Raw genomic sequence first — 12,568 nt, 5'->3', positions numbered from 1 at the left:
GGGCAATGGAAACCAAAGAAATAATAATCAAGTGGGATTACACCAAACTAAAAAGTATTTGAACAGAAAAAAAAAACTATCCACAAAATGAAAAGACAACCCACTGAATGGGAGAACATATGTGTCAATGATATAACTGATAAGGAGTTAATATCCAAATTTTATGAAGAACTTATATAACTCAACACCAAAAAAAACTTATGAATGGACATTTTTCCAAAGAGGACATACAGATGGCCAATAGACATATGAAAAGATGCTCAATGTCACTAATCATCAGGTAAATGCAAATTAAAACTACAATGATGTATAGTCTCACACCTGCCAGAATGGCAACTATCAATAAATCAACAGACGACAAGTGCTGGCAAGGATGTGGAGAAAAGGGAACCTTTGTGCACTGTTGGTGGGAATGAAGATTGGTGCAGTCACTATGAAAGCAGTATGGAGTTTCCTCAAAAAATTAAAAATGGGACGGTCTTATAACCCAACAATTTCACAGAACAAGCAAAATAGAGACAATTATAGATAAAGAGGAGGCTGACAGCTAAGGGTGGGGTGGGAAAGCTGGGGGGATGGGTGAAGGGATTGAGCAAAAAAGAGAAAAAAACTCATGGACATGGACAACAGTATGATGATTGTCAGGCGGGGAGTTGGTGAAGGGGAAAGGAGGGTATAGCGGGGATAAAAGATGATGGAAGGAGACTTGACTTAGTCAGCACACAAGTTTGCAGATGATGTGTTATGGAATTGTGCACCTGAAACCTGTATAATTTTCTTAACTAGTGTCACCCCAATAAATTCAATAAAAAGAAAATATATGTTATGGCATAAACTGTGGTTATGGTTCCACAGGTGTATACTTATCTCCAAATTCACCAAGTTGTAAATATCAAATACTATATACAGTTTTTTGTATGTTAATCATACTTGATAAAGATTTTTTAATTGTGAGTTTTGTCTAAATCTAATACTAAACATTTAATAAAAATAAGAAATAAATGTATGCAAAAATACCATTTAACTGAATTCAGAAAATTTCATTCAAAAAATTTTATGCATATGCTAAATGTTGTGAGCCAATTACTGTAATTGTTGTTTTATTTTGTTAATAGTTTCTAAATTTAACTAGTGAGTACTCTAAGGAATTATGTTTTATTATTTATTTTTTGTTTTACAATGATGAGGATTAGTTTTTCTTCTCTGGAAAATCTGTTCTGTCCTTCCACTCAGCATATTATCAGTAATCATTAAGCATGATTAGTTATCTGATTATTTATGTATGGTCCATTTGTTGCTTACTTATGAAATGAATGCTTATACCACATAACAACATTGTCAAAATTATACTTATGGGGAAAAGTTTCCATCACCAAATAAGTTTTGAAATGACTGCTTAATGTCTCCCACTACTTCCCAACTTCGGAAAGTCAGAATTTAAACACATATTTCTTGAGAGGTACTATGGTATAAAAACCTGTATAACTATACTTAACCCATCTTCTATAAATTGATTTGTTACAAAATTCTTTCCCAGAATTTTTTTTTTAATAATATGAAATATTAGTGTTTGGGGGCAGTGCTTAGCAAGTTTTAATTGGTAAAAGCATCAGCTGGAATAGTGATGAATTCATAACCTAGTAGGTCAAGGATGAGGCCTGAGATTCTGCATTTCTAGCAATCTGCTTGATGACTGCAGAATTTCAGGGCTGCTGACCACACTTTGAGTTCTAGTACTAGAGATCAAACCCTGAAATGCACCCTATACCCACCCACTCACATACACTCGTTTTTTCTCTGTAAACTAGCAGTCTTTCATCAGATATTTATTGAATACACAGATACTGTGTGAGGCATGGTAATGGATGACTGCCAAATGTAAGCTTTAAAAATTAGATATCTGGAAAGAAAACATCTTTGGTTTAGAGAATGCCTTATGTTGTCTTTTCATGTGGGTTAATTCAGAGTCCGAACATCCTTGCTTAATGTTACTGAATGGGCACTTAATATCAACTGCCTGTAGCTCAGGTTGGGCTCTCAGCTATAATAAATTCAAGTGGCAGTGCATTTGTATGGGCACTTTACTTGTATCAGCAATTCTATTCTTTGAGGAGTTCCTAACTGCCTTATTAACTTGTAGACCAAGACTTGCTAATTCACTAAAGTCACATAAATTATCTTAAAAACAAATCAAAGATTAATATATGCATCACATCTTTTATGAAAGAGTAATAGGAATTGCATTGCTTAAATTTCACTTTCTCTAAGGCAGTGGTCTCAGCCAGGAGCAATTTTATTCCCCAAGGGACATGGCAATGTCTGGTGACATTTTTGGTTGACACATAGGGCAGAGAGGGGTATTATTGAAATCTAGTGGGTGGAGGTTAGGGATGCTGATAAACATCCTCCATGGCACAGGATACTCCCCCACAAGAGTAAGTTATCTGGCCCAAAATGTCAATAATGCTGAGGTTGAGCTACCCTACTATAAGCCTAAGAATTTGTGCTATCCTATTTAACAAAAGCCTAATATGCAAATCAACCAAATGGTGGAATGACCAGTTGCTATGACGCACACTGACCACCAGGGGGCAGATGCTCAATGCAAGAGCTGCCCCCTGGTGGTCAGTGCACTCCCACAAGGGGAGCACTGCTCAGCCACAAGTCGGGCTCATGGCTGGTGAGTGCAGGGCAGGAGCCTCTCCCACTTCTGCAGCAGCACTAAGGAGCAGCAAGCTGAATGGTAAGGAGCAGCAAGCAGGCGGGCAGTAAGGAGCAAGGGGTCCGGACTGCAAAAGGGCACAGGCCGGGCTGAGGGACACCCCACCAGTGTACGAATTTAGTGCACCAGGCCTCTAGTTTCTTAATATTGTCTTTGATTTGCTGTAGGACATGGATTGGAAAACGTATAAAGTAGATTTAATGCTGATTTGCAAATAAAAGTGAAGAGGAAATCGGTGCTGGTTGCCAGCTTTCCTGAGAAGATGAAGGCATTTAGGTAGACTACTAAAAATCCCAGTGGTGGTAGTCCTAGTCACAGGGAGGGAGTTGAAGTACTAATGTGCCATAATCTAGATATAATTGGTCATTTTGCCACTCTTCATAATTACGTGTTCATATGTTTCATAGTTGTTATAGACCAGTGAAGGGGCAAAGATTTCCCAGGGCTCCTTTAGAAAAATCGCATTTCCATTTGGGTGCCCAGACCATTGTATAAAGTGGCAGACAGTCCTCACATGTTGAAGCAATGTGACTGATAGTTGGCAATATGCTTAACCTCCTTGTTCATGTAGGATTGATTTGAAGAATAAAAAGTGGGGATAATACTTGATGTGATAATGAATTGCTTCCTGCCCAAATGTTCTTGTTACACAACATGCTGATGCCTACCATCTTCCCCTCTCCTAGTCCCAGCATTAAGACTGCTTTAAGGAGGGAAAGAGAAAAGGTGGTCAGAGAGATCCAGGCTGGCACAGATTGGGCACTGCTACTCTAAAGGGGAACAGAGTAGATATATGCAGGAATGGCTTATCCAGATTTCACCAGGAGTATAGTTGGTGGCTGCATGGAATGTTACATAGGACCAGGCAATGAAAAGTTTGTATAAATATGAAATTTTCATTATAATAAGTTCAGAAACTAAGGCTTATATGGAATATGCAGATGGCATGCAATTTTTATAAATACACTGGGCAACAAAAACAACCATATTGTATCTCAAATAATTTTATCAACATACAAGACCACTAGAGTGACAAGAGGAGGCGTATTTATAGGGATTTTTAAATTTAATTAATGGTTTTATAAAAACCTTTAAGTATCTCATAAAGGTTAGCACACCATTTTAAAGGTTGCATTAATTTAGTTCTATGGTGTTTTACTTGACATTGTTTCAGCTGGGGAAAATGTTGCAATCGTATGTTCTTTGAAATGTAGACTACATAAATGTAAAAGTGGAGAATAATTGGGCAGGGTGGCATCTGCAGAAATAAATAACAGGATTCACTATGTCTGTAATATGGTTATAGAAATTAACATAGTTATGGCTGGGGAGGAGTATTTTCACAGTAAGTTCCTTGGGATTCAGAATATGTGAAAAACAATTGAATGTGGTGGCACGTGGAAAGCTCAATGACAGGACTCAGAAGGTTAATGGCAGAGGTGGAAATGCTGCACACAAGGCAGCTGGGAACTGCTGGCAAGGCTATTGCCATCAGGGAAAATCAAGGGCACTGGGCACAATAGTGAGGGACTAAAGAAATTCCAAGGAAAAAATAAGGCAGGAAAACGAAACTGTACTGAGAAAGGACAGAAGTCAGTGTGTGTGCTGCCATCAGAAAGGATCCAGTACAGTAAGGAGTCACAATTATACCAGAGATCAGAACATGAAATTAGACCTTTGAAAAGAACAATCTTACTGAACAATCTCTCAGTAAAAAGTAGTTTGCGGTCAGTAGTTGAAGTTGTTACTATAGGAGACTATTATTTCCCAAAGTGTGGTTCATGGCTTACCTGCATCAGAAGAATTACCTGAGTCATATTTAAAATATCGATACATGAGCCCCATGTCAAGAACTCCATGCCAGGCAGCCCAGCACAGGAAAAAGATTTTACAAGTCTCCAATGTGATTGAGGTGCACACTCAAGAATGAGATCTATGGCATCTGAGGGGAAGGAAGACCACACCAGGGTCAGGGGTCCCAGACCAACACTTGAGCTGACCCAAGAACAAAGCTCGAAGGGAGCCTGTAGCCTCTGCCTACAGAGCACTGCCTGGATCACAGCCTATTACCATCAAGGTTGTCCTCAGGATCCTGGTGTGACCATATCTTAAATGACTGCCTGGATTTGTTTTTCCTGCTACAATTACAGTAAAATGTAATGTGAAATAGAAAGTATCTGATAAAGGTTAGCATACCATTTTAAAGGTTGCATTAATTTAGCAAGATGAGATAATATCTCGGTTTTATAAAGTTTATTTTCCTTAGAAAGTGAAAGTCTAGAATTTACGTAATCTTCTAAGTTTAAAAAAAAAAAGTTCTCTGTTGTTTTACTTCCCAGATAGATTGTAAGATTCTGGGAAGTAAATTTCTTTACACTCAAATTATGCTCAATAAATACTTATTTGAAGGAATTAAAATAGTAATAGAGAAAAAATATGCTAGAAAAAGATGACTGGTTAAAAAACAATATAAAGTAATTGAACACTATTTTACATTCAAACAAATACCAGCTAAAAAATGAAAAAAAGTAACATTCAAAAGTATAACAAGAAAGCAAATAAACAAAAGCCTAAGAGAGCCAAGGAAAGTTCAGAACCTATGCAAAGAAAAATTCAGTATTCTACTGACAAGCATAAAATAAATAATAGGATACTTCTTATTCTTAGTAAGACATAGTATTTTAAAAATTCTCAGTTTAATCAATCCCAGCAAAAATTACAAATAGATCTTCACTTCCTTTTTATCTTTCTAAAAAACATTTTTATGATGGTCAAATATATTTAACATAAAATTCACCATTTTAACCATTTTCACATGTACAGTTCAGTGACATTAGGTATAGTCACATTGCTGTGCAACCATGATCACCATCCATCTTCAGAACTCTTCACTTTCTCAAACTTAAACCCATTAAACACTAATTATCCACTCCTTCCAACCCCCACCCCCAGCAGCCACCATTCTGCTTTCTTATTTTTTTATGAATTTGACTACTCTAGGTATTTCATTTTAGTGGAAATATACAATATCTTTTTATCAGTGGTTTATTTTACTTAGCATAGTAGCTTCAGGGTTCATCTTTATTGTAACATGTCTCAGAATTTGCTCCCTTTTTAAGGCTGAATAATATTCTGCTTATTATATATTATAAGTATGTATAATTATTATGTATTATATATTCCACATTTTGTTGATCCATTCATCTCTTGATAGATACTTGGGTTTTCACTCTTTGATTATTGTTAGTAATGCTGCTATGAACACTGGTGTAAAGTATCTGTATGATCCCTTGTTTCTAATTCTTTTGTGTATATACCCAGAAGTGGAATTGCTAGATCATATGGTAATTCTATCAATTTCAGATTAATCCATTTCAGGTTCATCAATTTAAGTTTTTGAGGAATCACCATACCCTTTTCTAGTGGCTGAACAATTTTATAGTCCCAAAAGCAAAACACAAGGGTTCCAATTTCTCCACATCTTTGCTAGCATTTTTCATTTTCTATTTTTTATTAATAACAATCTTAATAAATAAATGAGATCTCACTGTGGGTTTGATTTGCATTTCCCTAATGATTAGTGATGTTGAGCATCTTTTCATGTGTCTATTGACGATTTATAAATTTCCTTTGGGTAAATGCCTGTTAAACTCCTGGACCCATTTATTGAGTTGTTTGTTTTTATTATTGTTATTGAGTTGTAAGAGTTCTTGATAGATTCCAGATATCAATAAAATATGATTTGTAAATATTTTCTTCCACTCTATGGCGGTGATTTTCAACCTTTTTCATCTCATGGTACACATAAACTACTAAAAATCTGCAGCACAACAAAAACATATATTTTGCTGATCTGACAAAAAATAGGTATGATTTTTATTCATTCACACTGGACATTATTGTTGTGTTGGTTCTTGTCATTTTTTTATTTGATAATCTTAAAAAAAAGAGGCCGGTGCCCCTGACTAAATAGTCAGTTATCCCATGTTTTTTGCTAGGGCACGTCGATTGAAAATTGCTGCTCTAAAAAGAACATTAGACAGTGTCCTTTAATGCGCAAAAGTTTTTCATGTTTATAAAGTCCAGCTTACCTGTACTTATCTTTGGTTGCCTGTGCTTTTGATGTTCCACTTTCTTCTTCTAATTTATCAACTAATTCTAAACTTCATCTGGAAAAGCTGTATGAAGGGATAACTAGGAAATTTCTGAAAGAATGGACTAATGGGGAAATAGGCTTCCTGATAATAAAATGTATTCTGAAATAGCATAATCAATCTATAAATAGATACACAGGGAAGCATAGTAGAGACCCTCAGAATATATCCCTGTATGATTGGGAATTTAATATAAGTATAGCATTTCAAATCAGTAATCAGTGTTTTTAAAAAACTGGCTGGCCATTTGAGAAAAACAGAAATCTTTTATATCTTTTACAAAAATGAATTTCAGATTAATCAAGGACTTAAATGTAAAAATTGATTTAAATGTAAAACTTGAAACCAAAAGTTCTATTATTTTTCTAAGCTTATTACAAAACCTAGAAGCTATATTGAAAATTTTTAGCACATATCAATTTAAAATACCTATATAAACCTTTTGCTCTCAGTAAGCCAATGAACTCTCTTGTTTGAAACAATAGAAGCTTGACACAATATATAGGGCAACTGTTTGAAGACAATGGAGATTTAAAAGCTGAAGACAGTATTTGGGGAATTACTATCTTTGAAAGAAGAAAACACAAATAAATATTCATATTCAAACTAACTTGATAAACTTCATGTTCAAATTGATACTTTCTCTTCAGGACATTTTCTAATTCTCTGAGTATGAGGAGTGGACAGCAAAGCCTACGCAGAAAGCAGCAATCTGGTCTGAGGAGGTCCACATTAGAGCATGGAGCTTCCCAAAAAGTTGAGTCCTGAGGAATAACATTTGAAAGAAGGAACCTCAGAGAAATGATCCCCAAATCTGACTACAAATCTTCCTCCAAACACTGGTTGACTCTTAAATACCATATGTGCAAGCTATGCCAGAAATCCATCAGAAAACAGTAGGTAGGAAGCTAAAACCTGAGCAAAGATTACTGCAACCATAGAGACGGATTAGAGTTCAAAGCCTGTGAGATGGGAGACCTTAATGAAAACCCAGGCTTTTAGTTATGAACCAAAAAGGGTCACATTTAGAACAAAGGTAAATATGTTAGTTCAGGAGACAGCAAACAACTATACTATTTTTGTATGTCCCTAGAGCTAAAAATGGTTTTCACCCTTTTATATGGTTGAAAATAAGCAAAGCAAAAGTACTATTACATAACAGTTGAAAATTATATGAAATTCAAATCTTAATGTCAATAAGTTATATTGTAAAATAACCAAGTGCATTCACTTATATGTTGTCTATGACTGTTGTTCTGCACCAATAGTAAAGTTGAGTAGTTGTGGCAAACATAGGGTGACCCACAAAATCTAAAATAGTTGCTATTTGGTCCTTTACAGGAAGGGATGATTAGATATACACATGCAGAGGAATGAAATTGGACCCTTATCTCATCCCACACACAAAAACTAACCATAATAGATTAAAGACTTCAATGTAAAACTTAAAAACCACAAAACTCCCCTAGGACAAAACACAAAGAAAACCTCCTTTACATTGGTCTTGAAAATGATTTCTTGGATATGACACCAAAAGCACAGTCAACAAAAGCAAAAATAGACAAGTGAGAGTGCATTAAACTAAAATCTTTGCACAGCAAAGAAAACAATAGAGTGAAGAGAAAATCTATGGAATGGCAGTTAATACCCACAAACCATATTATCTAAAATATATAAGGAACCCATAATACTTAATAGCAAAAAAACCCACAAATAACCTAATTTAAAAAATGGGCAAAGGTCTTGAGTAGACATTTCTCCAAAGAGGACAATACAAATTGTCTATAGGTATTTGAAAAAGTGTTCAACATCATGAATCATTGGGGATATGCAAATAAAAAACCACAATGAGATATCATTTCACACATGTAAAAGTGACTTTATCAAAAAGGCAAAAGATAACAGATGTTGACAAGGATATGGAGAAAAGAAAACCCTTCTTTGTATAATGTGGTAAAAATGTATATTGGTACATCCATTATGGAAAACGGTATGGAGATTCCTCAAAAATTAAAAACAAAACTACTTTATTATCCATCAATTTCATTTCTGTGTATTTATCCAAAGGAAATAAAATCAATATCTCAGAGTTTATCTATACTATCATGTTTATTCCAGCAGCATTAACAATAGCCAAGATATGGGGCAGAGTGGGGACCAGATGGAGGAGGGCGATGGGGGTAGGGAGGAAAGAAGGACATCTGTAATATTCTCAACAATAAAAAGCAAGTTGTTAAGTATTATTTTCATAGGATTTCATTTTTCAAAACATATATACACATTTATACTTATTGACATACTAGAGGCCCAGTGCACAAAAACTTGTGCACTCGGGGTGGGGGGGTCCCTCAGCCCGGCCTGCGCCCATTTGCAGTCCAGGACCCCTTGGGGGATGTCCACCTGTCGACTTAGGCCCACTCCCCGGGGGATCAGGCCTAAGCTTGCAGTCAGACATCCTTCTGGCAGCCAGGGAGCCCTTGGGGGATGTCCGACTAAAGGCTTAGGCCAGGGGTCCTCAAACTACGGCCCGTGGGCCACATGCAAATACAAATATTGTATTTGTTCCCGTTTTGTTTTTTTACTTCAAAATAAGATATGTCCAGTGTGCATAGGAATTTGTTCATAGTTTTTTTTTTTAAACTATAGTCCGGCTCTCCAACGGTCTGAGGGACAGTGAACTGGCCCCTGTTTAAAAAGTTTGAGGACCCCTGGCTTAGGCCCTCAAGGGAGCTGTGATGAGGAAGCTGGGGTGACAGAGGAGCCATGCTGTCCCGCCCCGCTGCCCTGGGTCGGGTTGCACACCGGACACCCGGGGGGGTCGGCCAATCGCTGCTGCCCCGCCCGGCCGCCCCGGGTTGGGTCGCACACGGGACGCCTGCTGCCCCGGGTGGCAAATAGCAGGCCCGGATGGCGGCGGGGCAGGCGGGATGGTACTGTCCCGCCCTGCCTGCAGTATGCAAATTAACCGCCATCTTTGATGGTGGTTAATTTGCATATCGTGCTGATTAGCCGATTGGAGGTGTAGCGAAGGTATGGTCAATTACCATGTTTGTCTATTATCAGATAGGATATTTGTATATGCACATAAAATCTGGAAGGTAAACTTAACTGAAGGAGGAACTTTTATTTTTACTTTATATTCTTCTAAATGGTATAAATTATTTACAGTAACACTATAATAACATATAATTAAAATTCACTTTAAATATTGAAAATACATACTTTGTGCTAGACATAATAGAGTCTCATCCTTGAAATCTATACTAATAATAGCCTAGGGCCACCACGTCCAGACAACCGACCAGTCACCATGAGGGGACCCCACTTGGATGGGGGCGTGGCTGGACTTCAAACCACCTGGTGGCCTCTAGCCCAGGCAGGGGAGGTGCTGGGGGCCGGGCGTGTGCATGCAGTCTTTTAAAAATAAAGAAAGGGCAAGTGGCGACATTGGCATCCCCGGAGTCGGTGGCAGGCAGCAGTGACGGCCCTGGCACCGGTGACAGTGATGGCCTAGGCATAGATGGCAGTGGCCAGGGGGGCGGCATGGATGCCCGCGGTGCCGGCTGGGGCATCACCGTGGCCTCAACCCCAAAATGGCACTGCTGACCGAGCACCTGCTGAAGCTGCTGCCCAAGGACAAGCAGATGGAGACCAGGCCCTTCCTGGAGGCGGTATCCCACCTGCCACCCTTCTTCGATTGCCTTGGGTCCCCAGTGTTTATGCCCATCAAGGCAGACATAAGTGGTAACATCACAAAAATCAAAGCTGTGTACAACATGGACCCGGCCAAGTTCCGGACCCTGCAGAACATCCTGGAGGCAGAAAAGGAAATGTATGGAGCAGAGTGGCTCAAAGTGGGGGCCACGCTGGTGCTGATGTGGCTGAAAAGGTGCCTCTGCTTCATCCAGGTCTTCCTACAAAGCATCTGCGACGGGGAGAAGGACGCTAGCCACCCCAACCTCATCCACCTCAACACCACCAAGGCCTACAAGATGGTGCTCAAGAAGTACCACGGCTGGATCTTACAGATCTTCCAGGCAGCGCTGTATGCCGGGCCCTACAAGTCCGCGCTCTCCATGGGACAGAACATGATGGAGGAGGAGTGCCTGGAGAAGGTCCGCCTGTTCCTGGTCAACTACACGGCCACCATTGACATCATCTACAAGATGATGTAGGTGTGCCCAGAGACTGGCACTCCCAGAAACAGACAAGCCAGAATCACTGTGAAGGGAGCTGGAGGCCACCTTGGCCTGAGTCCCCCAGAGTGGCCCAGAGTCTGGCTGGGGTTGCAGGAGGCAGCCCTGGTTTCTAAAAAGTCATTTTTGGGGTCTATCCTAACAGAGCAATAAATAAGCACCCTATTTCTGAATCACCTTTAATTTCACGGCAGCACAGACCGATTGCTTTCATTTCAGTGTGATAAAAATCAGTTAATGTTGCTAATAAGTCAAGTCCTAGGGTTTTCTGTCTCCGTCCCCCTATGTGGTGTGTGACACTGGGGGAGCCCTGTTATACACCTCATTTTAAAAATGAGGATCTGGTGCAGTGATGTTTTGGGTCATCTAAGGACCACAAGGAGTTTGATTTGAAATTATACAGGATTTTTTTTTTTAAAGCAGACTGCTGTCTGCTCCTGTGGTTGCACAACCCAGCCTCACCGCGCTGTCACTATAGACCCCACACTTTCCTACTGTCTTTTTCCAGACAGTTTTTTATAGTTGAAAACAACCAGCAAGCCTTTGATGACCTTGCCCAAGGGGACTTTATTTTAAAGCTATCAGGTATGAGTAACTGACCACAGATGTCTGAATTTGCATTCTTCTGCATAAATATTTCTTCAGGGACAGCCTACCCCACCTAAGAAACTACCTATCATGTGTGTTCTCTCAGAAGGGAGACCACGAGCCCTCCCGATGCCTAGACCTAAGGAATCACCTTGCTGCCTTAACTGTCCCTCCTAGCACTAAGAAGAGCTGTATTTTGAAAGTTTTGGGGTAAATAGAGGGACCGCCAAAGAATTCATGAGGAACAATTGGTGATTTTTATGCAAACACTAAATAATTCTTAATAAATAAAGCTCTATTTTGGAATAAAAAAATCCTATATAATAAAGAGGTGATATGCAAATTGACCATCACACCCTCACACAAGATGGCCACCCCCATGTCGTCACAAGATGGCTGGCAGGGAAGGGCAGTTGTGGGTGATCAGGCCAGCAGGGGAGGGCAGTTAGGGGTGACCAGGTCAGCAGGGGAGGGTAGTTGGGGGCAACCAGGTTGGCAGGGGAGGACAGTTAGGGGTGACTGGGCTGGCAGGGGAGGGCAGTTGGGGGGGACCAGGCCTGCAGGGGAGGGCAGTTGGGGGCAATAAGGCCAGCAGGGGAGCAGTTAGACATCGTTGAGGCTGGAAGGAGAGTGGTTAGGGGTGATCAGGCTGGCAGGCAGAAATGGTTAGGAACAATCAGGCAGGCAGACAGGCAAGCAGTTGGGAGCCAGCAGTCCCGGATTATGAGGGGGATGTCTGACTGCCAGTTAAACCGGCAGTCGAACATCCCCCAAGGGGTCCCAGATTGGGACAAACCCCCCCCAGTGCACAAATTTTGTGCACCAGGCCTCTAGTAGTAAATAATATCATTACTGAAGAGTGTGGAATGAAAAAAAGTAAGTTACATTTCAGGTACATTGTCAGCTCT

General features: G+C 39.6%; 1 pseudogene; it reads left to right on the top strand.

Annotated features, from left to right (window-relative positions):
* Nucleotides 1-10,469: 10,469 nt before the first annotated feature.
* Nucleotides 10,470-11,051, top strand: LOC102429211 (annotated as a pseudogene).
* The last annotated feature ends 1,517 nt before the right edge of the window (nucleotides 11,052-12,568 follow it).

Source organism: Myotis lucifugus, unplaced genomic scaffold (genome assembly GCF_000147115.1).
Source record: "Myotis lucifugus unplaced genomic scaffold, Myoluc2.0 scaffold_137, whole genome shotgun sequence".
Taxonomy (NCBI): domain Eukaryota; kingdom Metazoa; phylum Chordata; class Mammalia; order Chiroptera; family Vespertilionidae; genus Myotis; species Myotis lucifugus.
Note: the sequence above shows the minus strand (reverse complement) of the source record. Positions and strands in the feature narration are given on the sequence as shown.